At 41.3% G+C, this 21,044-nt stretch overlaps 1 protein-coding gene across 3 annotated transcripts in view; it reads right to left on the reverse strand.

Annotated features, from left to right (window-relative positions):
• PTPRG (protein tyrosine phosphatase, receptor type G) overlaps positions 1–21,044 on the reverse strand; it is a 740,009-nt gene that overhangs the window by 591,675 nt on the left and 127,290 nt on the right. The window lies entirely within an intron of this gene.

Below are 21,044 nucleotides of genomic sequence, written 5' to 3' on the forward strand. Positions count from 1 at the left end.
AATATCTGTTAAGGCCATAAATTTTATATATCCCCTTGACTGGGCCACAGGGTGCCCAGGTATTTGGTCTAAATTACCCTGGGTTTGTCTGCAGAGAGTTCATGGATGAGAGACCTATTAAAGCAGATTGTCTTCTCTAATGTGGGTGATGGGTTGGTCTTACCAATTACTACTAGTCCTGAATAGAATAAAATGGCAGACCCTCCACTTTAAAAAGTTTAATTCCTCCAGCCTCTCTTCCAGTTAGGATGTCGATTTTTTTTTTTTTCCTGCCTTTAGACTGAAGTTGAAAAATCAGCTCTTCTTGGTTCTCAAGCCTGCTAGCCTTCAACTAGAACTATACCATCAGCTCTCCTGGGTCTCCAGCCTGCTGACTACAGACCTTGGGGCATGTCACCCTCCATAATTGCATAAGCCAAAGTGTTACAATAAATCTTTCCATCTCTGTCTACATCCCATTGGTTCTGTTTCTCCGGAGAACACAAAATTATAGAAATAGAGACTAAACTTCTATGTAATTAAATCACAGGTAAAAATGCACATGAGCATAAAGATGCATGGACTAAGGTTTTCTTGTTCACTATACCATCATTTAAATTAGCATAGTGCTATGAACAGGTGCATGCTACATAAACTATGGAATATTTACACAACAGAATACTATGAAGCAGTTGGCAATGATGAAGACACTACCTATGGAATAGCCCATATAGATTTTCAAACAAGATTAAATGGAAAAAAAGAGTAGGCCAATAATATAAACATACCATTAATATAACATGAAAGCTAAGTATTTCCCCACGTGTAAGCACATAGTAAATGCACAAAATTCGCACTATAGGGGACTGGAATTAAGAGGGCTTGGTCAAGTGTGATTCTGTACTTTTGAATTTTTCAAATTTCAATGTATTCTTAGATTGCTTTTTTAACTAAGAAAACAAAAGTCATATACTATGCACAGTAAGATGAAAATCAAAGAAAGAAATCAAGTGAATGTAGTTTCTGTACTCATTTTACAAAGCAAGAAATTAAGGTCTTAGCTTTATAGATCTATAAAGATACATAACATTATAGATATGATACCACTATATATGTTCCAATTATTGGTAAGAGAAGTAGGTCAGGGCCTCCATTTAAATTAAAGATACAGCTCATAATGGGCACTTATTCACTAGGACAGCTCCCAGCTGTACCCATGTATTTTCCCAGGTTGGTTGTGGTTTTTTTTTTTTTGGGGGGGGGGGGGTTTAAAGACAGGCAGACCCAATTCTAAAAGCTCTCTTCTAAGTCTTAGTGCCCAAGGCATTTCATAAATATCAATAGACTGTAAGCACTTCATCTTTTCTGCATTAGCAGGGATCACCTTCCTCACATTCAATCAGCATTCCCTCCCAGACTTGTGTTGTAGGGGGCCCTTTGAGGGACTGGCTCTCATATAACTATCTCTTAGGGTTCATGCAAATAAAACAGTATCAAACAAGCGGCAGACTGAGTGGTACAAAATCATCTAGAGAAAGTTCAAAGGCAAAAGTGTAGAGTGGAGAACAGGAAAAGTAGGGGCTGAATGACTGAGGGTGGCACCACAGCAGGATGACCACAGCCAGCGATGCCACCACTGGCCTCTGCTCAGCCATCAGTCCTCACCAAGGATGATGAACAGGATAACACCTTTTAGTGACTCAGTCATCTAAGTAACATCGAATCCCACCAAGAGCATTGACACAAACGGAGCTAAAGATTATACCTTTACCTGGCGCTGGAGACATAACAGAAATGAAGGCCCAGTGACAACCTTCCAAAACATCATACCCATTCAATAAAACACTCCTCTTGAGTCTACTGGTTATGCTTCTCCTACTTTTTTGATGACAAAACATCCTTCCTTTAATTCAATGATAGTGACACAAAATGTTATCCTTTTTTATTTAAATAACCTTATTGGACAAACTTAAAGGTTATTAAGTTCCCAACAGCCTTCTAGTTTTAAAGTGGCCTACATAATCCAAAGCCTAAAGCCACTGACAAAATAATATCCTTGAACAAATAATGAAGAAAGAATCAGGATTTCCCCCCCCACAATGTCACACCCCAGCTCCCCCCAACAACAACCGAAACCCATCACGCACTGCTATTTTTCTCCCTCCTTCCCAAGTGCTTTTTCAGCTTTGTAATTTTCACCCATTCTTCACACCCATCACAGGCATCTTCATGAACTTAACTTCAAGCTTCAGGTGCCCACAGACTGCCAATACCTCTAGAGTATGGGATCATTAATGAGTGACAAGTAAATACCTGGGGCTCAGCCACCAAAAGCCCTTGAATATTGGCACGTGTCTCCTCCAGGTCACCTGAACTCACCCACAGCTGGTGCCTGTGTCCACTCCCCAGCAGGCAGGATCTCCCCCAGGAGGAACTTGGCTTTAACATGATTTAACAGGTCTGCTCAGAGCAAGGACCTATTTGCAGGAAAGCAGGGAAGCTGGGCTGCAAACAGGTAGGCAGCAGAAAACTGTCAAGTCACTGTGGCCAGGGCCAGGGGCCTGAATGAATGCAGCTTTTATCTAGGAAAGCATATCAATAATTCAGTGAGCAGGGGAATGAGAACAGAGTTTTGTTACCTGGGCTTTGTTAGCTTTTTTATTTTGTTTCCATCAATGGGGCACAAGACAGAGAATTATAGTTTATTCAGTGGAGGTTTTCTTTAAGGCAATAGTCACCAGGAATTTTTACCACAGCATTTAGAAGAGAATTTAACACGGACTGGTGGTTTTAAAAGAAGAAATGGAGGAGTGTCATCTTCTCCCTTCAGGGCACATTTGGCAATGCCTGGTGAAATTTTAGATTGTCACACTGGAGGAATCTAGTGGCGAGAGCCCAAGGATGCCACTTAAAATCCCACAATGCACTGGACAGTCCCTTACTTACCTGTCAAATACTGCCCAGGTCGAGAAACCCTGCATCACCTCATTTAAAACCCCCAATAATCCAAAATGGTTGGTAAAGTTACTTACCCATTTTACAGATTCACAAACTGAGAAAGGGAGGTTTAAATGAATGGACCATGGCTATTATACTACCTGGTCTCCCAAACAACAAATGTTTTGTCTCTGTTCTCCATAGCTGTTCTCCAAATCAGATCCTCTCCCACTGTAAATGAGGGTACAGGTGGAGTATGAGGAATTCACTTCTCTACCCTCACAGAGCAAAGCTGCCCCACAGAGGCATTCCACAAGGATAAGTGATTTAAAGTGTGATCACTGCTGCATTCAGCTCACTTCTACTGCAGGAGAACCATGGAGAACCATTTTCATTTTAGCTATGATGGCTAATAAACAACAATAAACCTGATGTAATAAAATACTTCCCCAAAATGCAGAGAGTTGAACTTTCATCTAATATTAGAATTGGAACTATGCTTTATAATCAAGGAATCCTAAGCTGATAGGCACAAACAAACTTTTGAAACTTCATACAAATCTGTATTTGTTTTTCAGAGTCATCTTTCAGATTATCCAGAAAAGGTGCAGACCCTAGATCAGGGGTCCTCAAACTTTTTAAACAGGGGGTCAGTTCACTGTCCCTCAGACCGTTGGAGGGCTGGACTGCGGGCCCCGGGACGAGTCGGCTGCTAAGCAGGACAGGCAGTGGTGGCAAAAACACCCAGTGGGCCGGACAAATGTCCTAGGCAGGCTGGATGTGGCCCGTGGGCCATAGTTTGAGGATGCCCCTCCTAGATGCAATCCTATGCCTTTCATTTAAAAAATGGGCAAATTAAAAGGAAACTAAGTAGCCTTACCACAGCTACACACCAATTAGCAGAAAGGGAGAAGGGCAAAACATGGCATTGACTCCCCCAGCACTGGAGACTGTCTTAGAAATACTATTTCTGGTTTCTGAATTAGTGCCACCACTATTAAATAAAACCCAGAAGAGAAAAACTACTTGCCTTGTAAAACATGGCTATTTTCTCAACATCGATCTCATGAAATTGAACATTAGCTGAAAAACATAGCTGAAAAATTTTGGGGGGGTGGGGAGGGGATGGGTTCTGTCTATGTTGCCCAAGATGGTACCAAATTCTTGGCCTCAGGTAATCCTCCAATCTCAGCCTCCAGAGTAGCTAGGACTATAGATGTAAAATACTACACCCAGCATGACTGAAACTTCTTTACAACCATTTAAGCATCTTATCTGTTCTACAGAAAAGCATCACTCTGAAAATGAAGGGCAGTTTAATGATCTGGTACCTATATAAGTGAGGCAAACACAAGCTGCTAATATACATCTCAAAGTGCCAGTCCCCTGAACTTTCATACAAAGACATCCTACAACTTCATCACCTGGAAGGAAATACTGATTTATAAATGACAGACAGCAGCAGAGGGTAGTGGTAAAGTGCCAAGGCTCTGCAGACAGAGCACCAAACGTTCAAATCCAAGTTCCACACCCACCTTATGAGTAGGCACCCAAGGAACAGCATACAAATGTGGGCCACAAGCATTTCCAAGAGTGCCCTTTATAGCTTTGTTCCTAAAAAGACTAAAACTAGAGAGAACCCTAAGTCCTAGCAATAGGTAAGTAAACTGTTGGCTATTGATATAATCAATGAAGAGTAAAGAACAAATACTTCACAACATCATGTGTGAATCTCATATGAATTATGGTTTTGGTATTTTTTTGTTGAGATAAAGAGTCTCACTTTGTTGCCCTGAGTAGATTACAGTGGTGTCATCACAGCTCACAGCAACCTCAAACTCTTGGGCTGAAGTAAACCTCTTACCTCAGCCTCCTGAGTAGCTAAGACTACAGATACTTGCCATGACACCCAGCTAGTTTTTCTATTTTTAGTAGAGACAGGGCCTGGCTCTTGCTCAGGCTGGTCTCCAATGCCTGAGCTCAAGCAATCCACCTACCTTGGCCTCCCAGATTGGCAGATTACAGACGTGAGCAACCACACCCCAACTGGTACACATTACGTCAGGCAAAAGCCAGACACTAAAGAGCACATACAGTACAGATCCGTTTATTTCGATTTCTACAGCAAAACTATATCTAATGAGTGAAATCATAATCATGGTGCCCTGGCAGTGAAAGCACTTGTGGTGAGAATACAATGGGGTCGTTCAGGCCAGGGTTGAGAGGATTCCGCTGCTCTGGTCAGTTTACGTCCTAACAGACCATCACCTCGTGTTTGCCATTCTTGCTGTTTTATAAATCCAGCCTTAACCTAAAAATGTGCACCTTGAATAGTCTGGGGCAATTGACTTAGGAGATTAAATTGGAATACTGTTTGGGGTCCTGGGTCATGTTGATTTTTGTGGTATTTTTGTAGTATTATGAATTACGCCAATTATTGTTGTTTAAGATAAGGGTTAACTAGGATTTTACTTTGAACTTTCATGTATAAAACAGTAATTTTGGAAATAGCAGGACAGAGCATCTTGGAGAGGCTAGTGTCACTGTTCTCCAGAATCCTGGAATTCTGACAAATAAAGTCTGGGGGACCTATCCCCATTTCTGCATATGGGCTGGCAGTGACAGGCAGCCGGACCCTCTTCTGATAACAGCATGGCATTGGGGAGAAATGATCAATGTGGGTGGGATGCTGGAAATGTTCTTTCTGTCTTGATCTGGAAAGTGATGTAGTTGAAAGCAGAAACAATCCTTTATAAACATATCCAGCCACATACTTAATATCTGTGCAATGTAAAAAATATACATATTTTAAATTACCAAAATTGAAAAAAATTAATTGCTTAAAGTAAAAAAGGTAACTCTGCCACTTTTGTTGTTGTTGTTGTTGTTGTTGAGGGACTTCAGGCCAGATTCTTTATTTCCTGGGCTTCAAATTCTTCTCTAGAATGCAAGTAATAACAGTCCCTATTCTCATCAAGTTGCAGTAGATAATAAATAAAATAAAAATGGATGAGATCTTAGCACAAAGCATCAAAGCTCATAGGCTGCTTTGATTTCTATCTTCATTATTATAATTAACGATTCTGACAGACATTTCAGCACTTACTTCTTTGCATGTATATATTGTAAAGGTAAGAATCTGTCACGGGATGTAGGCTTTGGGTGCCTCCCCTTCCCCCTACCTTTTGGTCAAAAATATTTTTTTTAATAAAAATTGTTCTAATAACATGAAATAAGATGCAACATAAATAAGAAAATGTGACCTGGGCCTCCTCAAACTCAGAGCTACCACGGATCTGAAAATTAAACACCACTCGCCCATCAGACTCCCCTGTCTGGCATCCAACGTGATACTGAGGAGTTGTCAGATACCTTGTTAGCAGTGGGTGCAAATGTGAGAAGTATCACACTGCTGTTCTGCATGTTCTGACAAGATCACGAGGAAACAGTCCCCAAAGAATCAGAGAGCTCAGCATGCAACCTGATTAATCACCAGAGGAAAAAGCCCATATGGTGTGATGGTGGAGCGTTCCCTGAACACACAGGAAGAAATATGTAGCTACCCGTAAACAGAACAAAGGGGCAGGCAAGGAGGGTGGAGGAATAACAAATACTAAATCTCTGGCTGCAGCGCAGCATTTCCCAAAAACCAGTACTTTCCCTCCTAGATTGTATCCACTTTCCCGCTAATCACTAGGATTCCTTCTTTGGTAGGGCCTTTGACCCGGATGGAGGCCAAGCTTCCAGGGGTAGCATTAATGAGAGGGGCCCACATTTGTTCCTATCAGAGTGGCTGGAATGTTCCCATGTATTTCCTGGGGAGTCTGACAGTAACAGATGAAGTAAGTGGGGAATGGGTCTATGCACAGAATGAGAATGACACAGCTGAACAGGAACGTGAAAAAATAGGGCTGTTCCTCCTCCTACATCTCAGAAGAGAAAACCCCCAAACCGTGAACATTCTGGAAGGGGGCTATGATTCCTTAATGTCTTTTGTAGCTTTCTTGTTTTAGTTTTTGGTGGTTTAGTTTGTTTAGGTTTGGTTGTTTTGTTTTAATGGTTTTGGTTTGTGTTTTCTTTTAACAAGTCCTAGTGAGAGGGGATAACTGAGAAGGGTGAGGTCCAGAATAGGTCTTCTCAAGGAGAGCACAAGGGTACACCTGGGGGTCCTCTCCATGGTAACTCAGCTCTCGGGAATTTGTAGACTTGACGTCCTGGAACCTGGAAATTTCCACTTCTGTAAAATCCTGTAGTCCTGTGGGGGCTGGAACAGCAGCTCCTGCTTGAGTCAAACTGACCAATGAGAAAGGTACTTGTGGGGTGGAACTTTGTGACTGGAGATAAAAGGGGAAGAACAAGGCAGTCAGGGAGGGAGGCCATTTGGAATTCTACGCAGTAAGGTGTGCCAGCTGAAATAAAGCCCTTCCTCTTATAAACAGGGCAGTGGGTGCTCTTTCTCTCCATTGGGCCTCATCTTCCCACCTCACTAGGAGCCCAAAGACAGTGAAGTTCACATCACCTCCTTGCAAGTACACAGTCAAATCCCCACTGAAGTACTACAGCTATAAGAGGTAAATTAAACAGAAATATGTTATAATGGGTAATAAAAGTAGGCAACCAGAGAATTCACTGAGCCCAATTTAGTTATAAATTTCCTTTAAAGTTAAGCTAAATATAAAGAAAAGGCAATTAAGTACAAGCTTTTAGCAGTGTGCTGAATTACTTTAATATTCACTTCTATCTCGTCAGGGCGATGGGAAATCTTACTGTTGAACATTCTCAGCTTATTTGCAGCTTTATCCCCCCCATCTATTTACTCACAAGTATCTAAGAAGAAAACAGATCTGGATAAGATAATTCTGCCTTTCTTTATGAAAAAAATCCCACATGTATTGATTTATATTAGGATCTCACACCATCATTTTAGCAATGTGAGCCAACTACTTATTTCTTGGTTGAAAAGCCAAGTTTACCAGTATATGGAAATCCTTGGGGGGTAGAGAGAGGAATAAGGACACTGGGTATGAAAATTCCTAAGGTTTCCAGAGCCATCTGTTCATTGTATAAAGATCAACTCCAAGAGGACACAGGCCCTCAACCTCCACTAAAAATACAGTTTCCAGGCATCTTTGTCCTGAGTTCAAGGGCCCTCAAAACTTCAGTATGAAACATTTATTCCTGAAAATCCTCCTGAAAAGTTATTTCAAAAGCAGCCACTGTAAGGTTGAGTCCCCTTTTGTATTTAATCTTATTTTCTTGGAGCGTTTCAAGTGTTTCAGTTTTATGCAAATCATTCTTTTAGGTGCCTTTGTCATCACAGGCATTTTCCTGCTCTGAAGCTAGCCTTTTGTTCCCCTTTTCTCCAATGAATTCAGACTATCTCCTGGCTTTTGTTTCTCTACTGTAGTAAAACTCCACTGTGATGCAGCAGCAGACAATTTAAGTTCAGGTGACAATTAGTTGCAAAAAATAAAGCAGACTGCTTTCATAAACTCCTACCACATGACTAAATATGCCTCCTACAGCAGAGGGAGGGAAAGACACTGCTGTGTTCACTTTTAACTCAAAAAAAGACGACAAAGGAACTTGGAAGTAACAGGGGAGAGCAGTTGGCATTCACAGGGTAATACCTAACTTAATTTCACTTAATGATGTCTGTGGAATAGCGACTCTCAAAGTGTGGCCCAGAGATCCCACTGGTTTTCTAAGATACTTTCAGAAGGTACAGGGGACTGAATATTTAAGACACTACAGGACTTGAAATATATCACAACAGATTGAATGCAAAAGCAGTTATGAGAATCTAGCTGTCTTCTGTGGAGCCAGGCGTTAAAGAGATTTGCAAAAATGTACAGAAATGCTACTCTTCATGCTAAAATTTCTTGTTTTAGAAAATAATTCTTTTTCATAAAAATTTATGATTTGGGTTAACCTGCTAAAATTTTACTAGTTATTTTTGATGAATTAATACTTTTTAAAAATTTCTTGGTTTCAATTTTTATAACAATAGATATCAACAGATACGAGCCACGTAAATAAAAGCTCTTCTTGTTCCTTCTAAGTAATTTTATAAGGGTAAAAGAGATCAGAGATTAAAAGGTTTAAAAACCACTACCATGGAAAGACCAGCAAACTATGTGTCCCTCTGGCCACATCTAACGTGACAGGTTTGTAAGTAATGTTGTATTCACACACACCAGCTACGCTTGTTTACAGGGATATACTATCTACAAGCCAAATCCAGCCTGCCTGTTCATGTAAATAAAGTTTTATTGGAACACAGGCACACTCATTCATTCAAATAGTATCCCCATGACGGCTTTCCTCCTATGACAGCAAAGCTGAGTAGCCGCAATAAAGATAATATGAACTGTAAAACCCAAATCATTTACTATTTGGCCTTTTACAGAAAGTTCGGAGGAGGAGGAGGAGGAGGATAAATAATCTTAACTAACCATCTCCAATGAACTGGACATGGAAACTTTACAAGAATCAAACTGTAGAGAAAAAGAAATAGCTTTCCTTCCCATATTAGTTTCATAGTCAAAGACCCTATAACAAAAGATAGATTAACAAGAGAAAAGCACACAAATGCATTAAAGCGACAGGAAAAGCTTGATAAGGAAATGAAAACCCTAAGAAACAGATAAACTTTAAACGAATGAACAGTGGTAAAGAAATATGATTTAGTGGTAATGAACTGAGGGAAAATTAGTAAGGTGTGTTTATATAGATTCTTCTGAATAACACCCTTGGTGTTGCAAGGGTGAACAGATGTTCCCTCCCCTCGGAAGGTTTAAGTATACTGAAATAAACTGACAATAGCAGGTGTACACAGGTGCTGTGCAAAATGTGAGACTCAAAGAATGGCCAGATGATTGAGGAGAGGGCAATGGGGGGCTATAGGCGATTTTTAAGGGTAGAAAATGAACTTTAAGGGTAATGAATGGACCCAAAGGACAGAACAACAGTTTGTATATGATTCTCTTTGGAAAATAAATGGGACTAGATACTAGAAAGTGAGGGGCACCACAAACAGAGGCTATCTAATTATGCAGATAAAGTCTCCCAGATAATCTCTCAACACTGCCCTCTGAAGAACAGACAAAGCTAGGCGCAGTGGCTCAGGCCTGCCTGGAATTCTAGCAGTCGGGGAGGCCCAGTCGGTGGACTGCCTGAACAAGACCAGGCATAACAATAACCAAACACGACCCTGTCTCTAAAAATAGCCGGGCATCGTGGTGGGCGCCTATAGTCCCAGTTACTCAGCAGGCTGAGGAAAGAGGATCACTTGAGCCCCAGAGTTTGAAATTGCTCTGTGCCAGGGCACTCTACTGAGAGTGAGAAAGTGAGACTGGGCGTCAAAAGGAAAAAAAAAAGAACAGATAGGAAAAGTCTATCTGGACATAGTGACTAATTTTAGGTTTTTCTCTGGCAGTTAATGTTTCCAGGTTATTTGATGAAATTCGGGGGGGGGGGTTCTAAAACAAGTGTATTTCTTTTAGAAGAGAAAGTTTGAAAGTCCTTGGTCTGGGAGCAGCTTTTAAAGCCTTCCAATTTATTTTAATTCGAAAGTATTCAGCCTGCCAGAACACTGGACCTCGGGGGTTCTGTTCTCTGAGCCCCAGCACTATCTCTGGTCTTCAGTCTAAGGATGTGCCTTTCCTCTGGGTTATGGGGAGGACACCTCTAGAGTGAGGCCTCATGACCAGCTTCAAGGGGGAAGGGTGAGGGAAAGGTAAGAGTGACTTTTCCCCTTTTGCTGTTTTCTTAAATGCTAAGATGCCATATTTGGGGGTAGCTGGTCTTGAACTCTATCTACATCAATCTTCCAGTGGGCAAGGTGGCTCACACTCACAATCCCAGCTACTTTGAGGACTGAGGCAGGAGCATCTCTTGAGCCCAGGAGTCTGAGACCAGCAAGGGTTGACACAGTGTACTTGTTTTGGGGGTTTCTTTGCACAATATTGTAATTAGAGATATTATTGGTTATATGATGTACAAAAATCAGTCCATTTTGAGGTTAAAAATACTATAATAGATATACATTGTTTCTAATAAATACATCCCCTAATTGTGAATGTGTTTGTTGGCAAAGAAGATGGAGTGGGACAGGAATTCAGGGATTTCCAGTAACTTTGTAAGAAACTCCTGTCATCATTCCCAACATATGCAAGAAAAATTTAAAGCTCAGAAAGTTTAAGGGACTTTCAGGTCACAAGGCTCTATCAGTGAAGAAGATGGTATTCAAATTTGTGTCTGACCCCAAGATCAGATATAACCCATCTAAAGCATGAAAAACACCCAACTCTTCAAAAACCCTTCTCACACTCTACCATATTCTGGCAAAAGGCAGAGAAAAAGATTTCTCCATTGAAGAGAGCATAGGGCTCCAGGTGTTTCTACTGCAAAGACTGGTCTCAGGTCAGCTGCCTGCCCCTGTGGCCCCTGTACTCACCAGAGACCCAGACAAGAAAGTGTGTTCACGTCAGTGAGTAGAAAACACAAAACCACCGTAAAGACTCACACTAGAATTGAGAGTGTAGTTAGAAGATTTGTTAATAGATAGCACTTGAGACTTATCAATCTGAAGCCCCTTACCACAACAATAAAAAGTAGTTAGTGTGACCACATAAGCATTGGGGGAATTTAGGAGCCCTACGATACATTCAAGAACCATGTGACATGGCTTGTTCTCCTGACAACACCCTCAATGTCTTAGTTGTAAGTTACATTCCAATCAGCTCACCCCCATATTGCCTGTCCCATAAAATGTTCTTTCTTTTTTTTAAGAGACAGAGTCTCACTTTGTTGCCCTCAGTAGAGTGCCGTCCCGTCACAGCTCACAGCAACCTCCAGCTCTTGGGTTTAGGCGATTCTCTTGCCTCAGCTTCCCGACTAGCTGGGACCACAGGCGGCCACCACAACGCCCAGCTATTTTTGTTGTTGTTGTTGCAGTTTGGCTGGGGCCAACTTTGAACCCACCACCCTTGGTATATGGGGCCAGCACCCTACTCACTGAGCTACAGGCACACCCCATAAAATGTTCCTTATATCTCTGAATCCCTATCCCACTCAATCCTCTTTGCCAACACACACTCATTCACTCATTCTCAACATTTTTTAATGAGGGGATGTATTCATTAAAATTAAAGTACATTCAATATAATATTACTTTTAATTTCAAAATTGATTGTCTTTGTACATCACATAACCAACAACATCTCCAATTACAATTATTGCTCACTTAGTAAAAGAAAACAAACATAAAAGCGCCCTGGAGCTGCACCCCTTAACCTGAAACAAGTCATGCTTGCCTGAACTCACTGTATTTTCCAAGGAGATGTCTGACTTTCTTGAATTGCCAAAATTCAAAAAACTCCAAACCAAACAAAGTTAATCAAACCAAATTGTTAAATCTCCAATGAATGCCTAAAATGGGGGTGGGGGGGGCAGCGGTGGTAAAAAGAGATCCTTCAAGGTACTTCAGATAATCAGAGCTGACAAAGGAACAGAGAGATCCTCGGTCAAAGGAACTCCTTCTCAGAGGCAGAAAACTGAGAGCTAGAAACTACTGTTTTATGTAGCACAGCCTTTTACCATAACGCACCACCTATTTCAATGCTCTTAAGACATCAGGAAGCATCATGCCAATGCAGAAATTTTTTAATTTTTTTAAAAATGTTGTTACTCTCTAACAAAAATCCAGACAGTTAGGGTACACAGTAAAGATTAAGTCCCTTCTCCAGAAGAGACACTGGATAACGGTTCCTCCATATCCTTCCAAAGACAATGTGTAAGAGACAGAGAGAAAAACAGAAGCAGAGAGAAAAATGTTCTTCTTTCCCACCATCCTAAACAAATAGAATACCATACAAATTCTGCATATGGCTTTTTTTCACTGAATATGTAAATGAAAAATCATTCTAAATCAATACATACAGCGTCCCCTTTTCTTGTAAATGGCTACATAATGCTCCATGACACAAATGTCACAATTCAAAATTCCCCTCACTACGAATACTGAGGCTGTTTAAAGTTTCGTGGTATTCCAAAAGCTGCTGTACAGATTACCTTTGTACATGAACCTTGGTGCAGATACTCAAGTCTTTCCACAGAATAAATTCTCAAAGTGGGATTCCACAATCAGAAGACATGCAGATTTGTACTGTTGTGGACACTGACAGATTCTCAGCCAAATATATATTCCCACTGACACAGCTGTGGACCAGTGGTAGGTGGTGATAGAGTACTTTCATCCATACCCCTACTAATAACAGTATTTTATCAAACATGTTCATCTTCACCAATCAACATAGATGAATAATGACATCTCACTGTAGTGTTAAAAAGTAAGAGGCTTTATAAAGTGTGTTTTATAATGTTCCCTTCCCAGCTATAGCCTTCCTGTGTGTGAGACTTCCCAGGGCTTCACGAACTGACCTCTTCCTACCTTTTGCCAGTTTCATCACTGTTAGAGCCTCAGCTCTTCCCTCAAGAATTGGCATTTTTTGTGCTCTTCCCTCTACCTAAAATGCTGTTCCCTCTCTCTGAAATGGCAGGGTTGCTCCTCAAGCCCAGCTCAACACCATCTACTTTCAAAGTCTTCTTCATTCTCCTCCACATACAGATAGCCCAAGGTCAGATCTCATCATGTCCTCCTCTTCTCCCTCCTGACCCCTGGATCACACACCTTTTAATGCCTCTGTTCTGTAGCTCATACCTTTGTCTCTATTCCTGGAGTTTTGGGCACGCCTTTGTACAGCAAGGACTCAGCTCTCTACAGGCGCTCACTAAGCCTAACCACCCAACAGGTGGAAAATGTCGCTGAATCTACTGGAAACTGGCTGATAGACACTACTGATACGAGCATGTATTCAATTATAACACATTTAACCACAAGAGTTCAGAATGTATTAGAAAAAAAGGAGCATAGAGCCAAGTTTACAGACACCTCATGGGTAATAAGTAGAATTATTTGAATTTTCTCTTACATAAAATATATTATTTCCCATCACAAAACCTAATGGGAACATAAAAATCATTTATTCTAACAAGTTTTGGACGGGTATTAAATTCCTAATTTCTCATCTATTAATCATTTATACATCTTGCTAAATAGTTGGACCTTAATATGATGCCTACCTCTCCATAAAAATGAAACATCTGATATAATGAATGGGCAAACCACACTCTTTAATATTCTTCCATTGTTAATCTTTTTTACATTTTTATTCCAAGGAATGGGAACCAATTAATAAAAATTCTTATTTTCACATTACATCCAATTGCTATAAAAACAACTATTACTAATAGGGCTGGGAAGAGATTGTGAAGACGAAAATGTACAACATACAAAAACAGTTTAATACACGTTTGCATAGATGTAACTACATTTTGCTATCAGTTCATCCATTTTGCTCATTTCCACCATATACCATATAGTGATCACAGCTAATATTCATCAAACAACACTGTGCCACAAACTATAACTCATGTCATTTTGGTACACTATTTTATTTAACACATCAATTTAATAAAATTAATTTTATAATTCACATTTCATAGCTGAAAAAAGACCTGGCTAAAAGCTTAATGCAAGGATATATTTCTACTATGTTGAATAATGGAGACTTGAATACTGGTTTGTCCAAATCCATGGGGGATGCCAAGAAAAAGAATGTTATTTACAAATTACGTGCAACATCAAACTCCTCAGCAAACTGTCAACAGTCACCACACCTATTGAAGGACAGCAGACTCATTGAGGAGAAACTGCATTACACAGGAAGAAAATTCATTCCTTATCATACATTATTCACTATTTATCATCGGAATATACTAAAAACAATACCAATCAGAAATACAACCGGAAATAATCATTCTTTATCTTACTTACCAAGTGTACTCTCCACAACCTAAAATGCATTTATTTTACGAACATTCCCTTTCTGTCTTCCTATCAATAACTTCTCTATGAATCAGAAGTTTAAACCTAAGTCCTCTTTCCTTAACATGACTCTACTTATCAGGCCTTCAACAAGCCCCATATGCTTTAAAATTTTACTGAAATACTTGATGCTACCATCTGTTCTTGGTGAGAACCAAAAAGGTGGCCTCAGGGAAAGCAATGTCTGCATCACAAACGTTTTGGGATATTTTTGAGAATTTGTACATCCATAGCACATAAATCTATTCTGATTGTGTGAGGACAGGACAACACATAGGTTTACACAAAACACAAGGGTCATCCTTTGTCCCCTTCCACCCAATGCTGCCTGAAGGAACAGAGTTTCCTTCAAACCCTCTAGTCATTTTTCTAAGTAACTGCACAAAGTAATACACAGAGATGCAAACACAGTTTGGGCTGGTCCTAACACTCATTTATAAGTACAAAGAGGATAACACTTCATTTTGCATACTGTTCTGCAATTTGCTTTTATCAGCCACCAACATATTAAACATTTTTCCCGTCACTCTACACAGACTTGAGGGTGCCTAATATCCCACTTGTCTGGTGTGCTGTATTTTAACCATTTCTCTACTGACAGATCACGGGGTTTTATTTTTCTATGTAAAAACAGACCAATTCGCTCCAAGAAAAATCAATTATGCTCTCAGAGCAGTTTCATCTGAGAGATGTAATGAAACCAAAAGAAGACAGCTCTGAGATCTGAAACTGCCTGGCATTGAGTGGATCATCCATTAATTTCCCTGAAAAAAATCACTCTCTAGCAAAAGCCTGACACAAACTCAAAAGCCAACGGAGGGTTGCTGTTATTCAAAAAGCTTTGTTTCTGGCCAAATGCTTAGAAGGGCATTTCAAAGAGAAGAGGAGTGAACTCCCAGAAAGTTAGTAGAGTGGATGGCTTTGTCTTAGAATCTACAAATTGCAGGATTCTAACCTTAACAGACAGTGATGAGGAGGAAAGACAAATCTGTCCCTTCCTAGCCTGCAGGGGAAAGCACAGTTTGGGGGACCCAAGCATGTTTACTCATCCTGTCTCCTACACTCTGCCCTATTTTATCTGCTTTGCATGTATCAGATATCCAGGAGATAGAAAACAAGGCAGATAGTGCCCTGAAACAGCTGTTGTATACAACACATGTCCCTATCAAGCACGGGGACAATTAAGCAACTGCCTTCTGTCCTGGAGAGAAGCCACCAACAAGCCACCCTGCAACAGAAACTCAGAAAGGGATCTGAAGCTGCCTGGAAGTGGGTCTTTGCCATCTCCCCCTTTCTCCCTTCTCTAGGTTCGTGGCCCTGAAGAACCAGGAGAAGTGATAGAGACCAATTGCCCTGAGAATCACCGCATTTGCATTTCAGGCCATCTGCTGCATATAATGAGAGCTGATGACATTGTCACAACAAGTAAAGTCAGCTGCCTGGTTGGAGCTAACGCCAGAATGAAGTCTACCAAAGCTCTCCCCATCACCTAACCCAGGAGAGGACCTGGACAGCACCCAGAAGAGGAAAAAAATAGAAGCAGAACAATAGCACCGCACAATGAGACTTCACAGAAGGATGCTCCTGGATGAACTGCTTACAGAACACCTCAGAGGAACACTGTTTCTAACTCCCCTAAACGGCACTAGCCAGAGAATTTTCAAAACACAAACTGAAATTCCGAAAATGCTTCCAGTATAAAATAAATGGCATCTGGTTAAACCTTGGTTTTTCTAATCAACTAATTTCCACAATGGGATAAACATGCTCTAAAACGAGACAGGCTTCTTTTTGCCATCATCACCCCCATCATCATCGTGATTATCATACCATTTGTCCTCTTCCATTTCTTAAAAGAGTTACCCACCCCATCAATAAATATAAAAACTAGATTTCCAAATGCAACTTCACCTGAGCTACTCAGAAACGCCCGGAGAGAAGGTGACCCAAAGTGATTCACAGCCACCCTTGCCAGGGGGAGCTTTGGCGCCTTAACTTCCGACACTACCACAGTCCCCCGCATCCGGTAATGGAAATCAAGTCTTCTCAGCTGGGCAGCCACACCAGCCTCTCCCTAAGTCTCAGGTCCAGCTGCTCTAGTAGAGAATGGTGCCTATTTATTTAAGGTTCCATCCAAAGTGAATGCCACACACCACACTTGACTTTTTAAAGTCACACCACCATAAATACGCATCCAATTTTATTAAAAACCCTTCTAGACTTTTCGTAAGACCCAGAAAACAAAGTAATAGTGTTTGTGTGTGCACACAGGTGTGAATATATACACATAGTTTCAGATGATGGGAGCAGTGATGTGACTCATTTCCCCAAACAGGTAATTCCAATTGTCAAATCACTTCTGGCTGGTATTTCTGTTACAGCACCCTCAAATACCAATTGCAAAGGATGTTTTTTCAGCTAGTAGTAAATACAGTTGTCATGTCATTCCTGGAACATAAAGATCAATGGATTATTACAGTAAAAACAATTCTCAAATAGGAATCAGGATGGCTGGGCTAGGTAAGGACTGATTCACCAGTGTCAGCTCCTTAACCAAGTTAAATACAGGTGCACCTCCAAACCTTATCAGCCTCTGCTCTCTCTGTCAAGTTAAAGGGTACACCAAACATGTTAGGGTGTGCTGAGGAAAGACACAGGGCAGCCCACGAATGTGGCAAGTCCGTCAAGGTCAAGCTGTACCCCCTACCCCATGGAAGCTTCTGCTTCCAACAAGGCTCACATAAGAGAAAAAAAGAAGCTGGGATACAGCAATGTTTACCATTTACTAGGCAATGACCCAGAAACAGGAAAAGGATCCAGAATTTAAAGTAGCAGCTGACAAGGGCACTAACAATTGAATTTTGCAAACACAACGTTCCGTGGTATGTAAAAACCAAGGGGTGGTGGGATGCTGGCTCTTTTTTTTTACTCCTAGTTGCGGGCATCCTGCTCAGTGAGGAGCCAGGTTAGCCAGCTCCAATCCACTGAAGAGCTCCGGAGCGGAGGGAAATGCGAAGAGCCTCCCCCGCAGTGCAGCTAATCACCAACAAAGCTCAAGACCCGCTGTCACAGCTGGTGCCCTCTGAGTCTCAGGAAAAACAGAGGTGACCAAGGGACGAGCGCGGCTGATGAGCTCTAGCTTTATCTAGCTCTGATTCCTCAAAGCTTCCCAGCTAGGATGACAAATGCCTGGATGCAGAGTCTAGGCTGCTCCTCAGTGACCTGCTACTTCAGTGGGTCAGCACACAGGGTCACCCCCCATACACCCTCCCATCTCCGCTTTTCTGTTTTTGGCTAGAGGTCCACAACAATTTTCCAGGGCAACACCTATCTAAATCCTGGTCTCTGTCTAATCCCCTGTAAATGATACAAATCTGGATGGAAAGATGTATTATTCTAAGAGAGGTCTCTCTCTCTCTCTCTCTCTCCCCCCCCCTCTCTCTCTCTCTCTCCTTCTCACACACTCACACTCTCCCCCCTTCCCCTCCTCTCTCTCTCCCCCCCCCTTTCTCTCTGGACCTGGCAATCCTGGCAATGCACCATCCCTGACAGCCACTTCAACAGAGCCAAGGACTTAAGAAAGTGATGTCAGTCACATTCAGCAAGGCCAGACACCCCTGTGAACAGGCTGGGTGGGCACATATCCAAAACATACAATTACCGACTCAGCTAAGCAGCAGCTTGAAAAAACCAAGTACCCAATTCTGCTTCTAGAAACAGGTCTGAGCTTTCCCACACCCCTACCAACATAATGGCATGTGATTAAACTGTCTTGTTGTGTTAGCCCTTTAGCAGACATAGAAACAAAAAAAGGCATTATCCTACCATAAAGCTGTCACCTTCTGAGTGCTAGTTAACAAATTGATTTCCCAGAAAGGGAGCAGGTATTGCTGCACTTTTATACACCACCCCCACAAATGTTTTCCTATGTGAATGCAATTGGCCTCTAAAGAGTTTCTCTAACATGTTAATAAAAAAAAGATCTCAGGCGGTGCCTGTGATGCAAAGGAGTAGGGCGCTGGCCCCATATACCACAGGTGGCGAGTTCAAACCAGGACTCAGCCAAAAACTGCAAAAAACAAGACCTCTATGATCAACAAAGCTATAAAGTCTTCCTTTACATTTTCCTAACTTGTCATTCTTTTTCATATTTTGGTATAAATAGAAAAACTCATTCATTTTCATACTTTTGAATAAATATAGAAGTTAATAGTTTTGTTTTCTTCTCAATTGCAATTATTTGGTTTGAGAGGAAGAAAGAATATTAACCAGCAGGAGCACATGCCTATAATCCCAGCTACTTGGGAGGCTGAGTTGAGAGGAAGGTTTGAGACCAGCCTGGGTAAGACACCGTCTTAAAAAAAAAAAAGAAAAAAAATATATATATATATATTTCTCCCCCGCCCCCCACAACCAGCAGTTTCCAAGAGGGTCCCAAAACCAGGTTTAGTCAGGTCAGGCTATGTCCTCCAATATGCAGCCCAAGAGTCTATTTATAACCTTGATAAATCTTTTTTTTCCTTTGAGACAGTCTCACTTTGTTGCCCTCTGTAGAGTGCTATGATATCATAGCTCACAGCAACCTCAAACTCTTAGGCTCAAGTAATCCTCTTGCCTGTGATCCTCCTGGCTCAGCCTTCCAAGTAGGAGGGACAATAGGCACCTGCCACAACACCCAGCTAGTTTTAGAGATGGGATCTCACTCTTGTAAGGTTGGTCTTCAACTGATGAGCTCAGGCAATCCACCTGCCTCGGCCTCCCAGAGCACTAGGATTATGGACGTGAGCCATCACGCCTGTCCCTTGATAAATAGATTTAGAAGGTGTATTATCAGTAGGACGGCCAAGAAGAATTACTGAGCAGTGTTATACAAATAAGTGCTGTCTGGTACCATGAATATCTCCACTGCAAATCCAAGTCTGTGGGTCTCCTAGACCAAACTGAGTTTTCACTGAAGGCACCCTACCTCAAATTCCAATTGAGCCAGATAAGATTTTTCATGTTAAACTATTCCAAACATCTCCAAATTTGATGAAAACTTCCTAGGTCTTTTCTTCTACACTGGAAATAAAAAGATGTTTTGTTTTATTTCAAGGTACAAGTAGTGTCTCCTGATAAGCTTTACATGATTCTCTTCTTCCTACTCCTAATGGCCAGTGCCTAATTTATTTGGGGGTAGTTTGGGAGATTTCCTTGCTGAATTTAATCTTCTGAACTGATAATGCATAGATGTATCATAAATCAAAATCAAAGATAGAGGATGGCGCCTGTGGCTCAGTGGGTAGGGCACCGGCCCCATATGCCGAAGGTGGTGGGTTCAAACATGGCCCTGGCCAAACTGCAACAAAGAAATAGCCAGGCGTTGTGGCAGACACCTGTAGTCTAAGCTACTCAGAAGGCTGAGGCAAGAGAATCACCTAAGCCCAAGAGCTGGAGGTTGCTGTGAGCTGTGATGCCACAGTACTTTACTGAGGGCAATAATGTAAGACTCTGTCTCTACAAAAAAAAAAAAGAAAATCAAAGATGGAAAAGAATATTCTTCCCTTACCTCTTCCCAATACTCCAAGGCAACACCTACTACCACGAATGCTAATGATGATTCTGTGTCTTCCTCCCTCAAAGTAGCCTGATGTAAATATTGTTATACACTTTGCCTTCCCCCTTCCCCAATTAACAAGATATCTAGGGAAATACAGATATAGATATGAACAAACATATGTATCCGTTCATAGGGAGATGCTTCACTGATTGTAACAGCTGCACATAGGCCATTATTTAGCAAAGCATAATTTATTAAACAGCCTCTATTAATGGGGCTGTCAGGTGGCTTCCAATCCGTTCCAAATCCAGACACTGTTGCAATGAATAACCTTGACGTAAGTCATTTTGCACCATGGACAAGTACATCTGTAGGGTAAGCACCTCAGGGCAAAGTTTGATCAAAGTGTATGTGATTGTGACGCACGTGGACCTTCACAGGCGCTGTAGCACTTTAAAGTCCCCTCTACTGATGTCTAAGATTACTCATTTCCCCAATCTTACCAACTATTCATGGCACAGGCCAGTTCTAAAAGGCCATGAACCCTGACACGGAGGATAGTGAGATGTATCAGAGGGCTAGTGTGGACCACATTCTCTTTCCATCTATTCCCTGACTCCCAACTGTGTCTGCCACAAG

Source organism: Otolemur garnettii, unplaced genomic scaffold (genome assembly GCF_000181295.1).
Source record: "Otolemur garnettii isolate 467f Iridium unplaced genomic scaffold, OtoGar3 scaffold00015, whole genome shotgun sequence".
Taxonomy (NCBI): domain Eukaryota; kingdom Metazoa; phylum Chordata; class Mammalia; order Primates; family Galagidae; genus Otolemur; species Otolemur garnettii.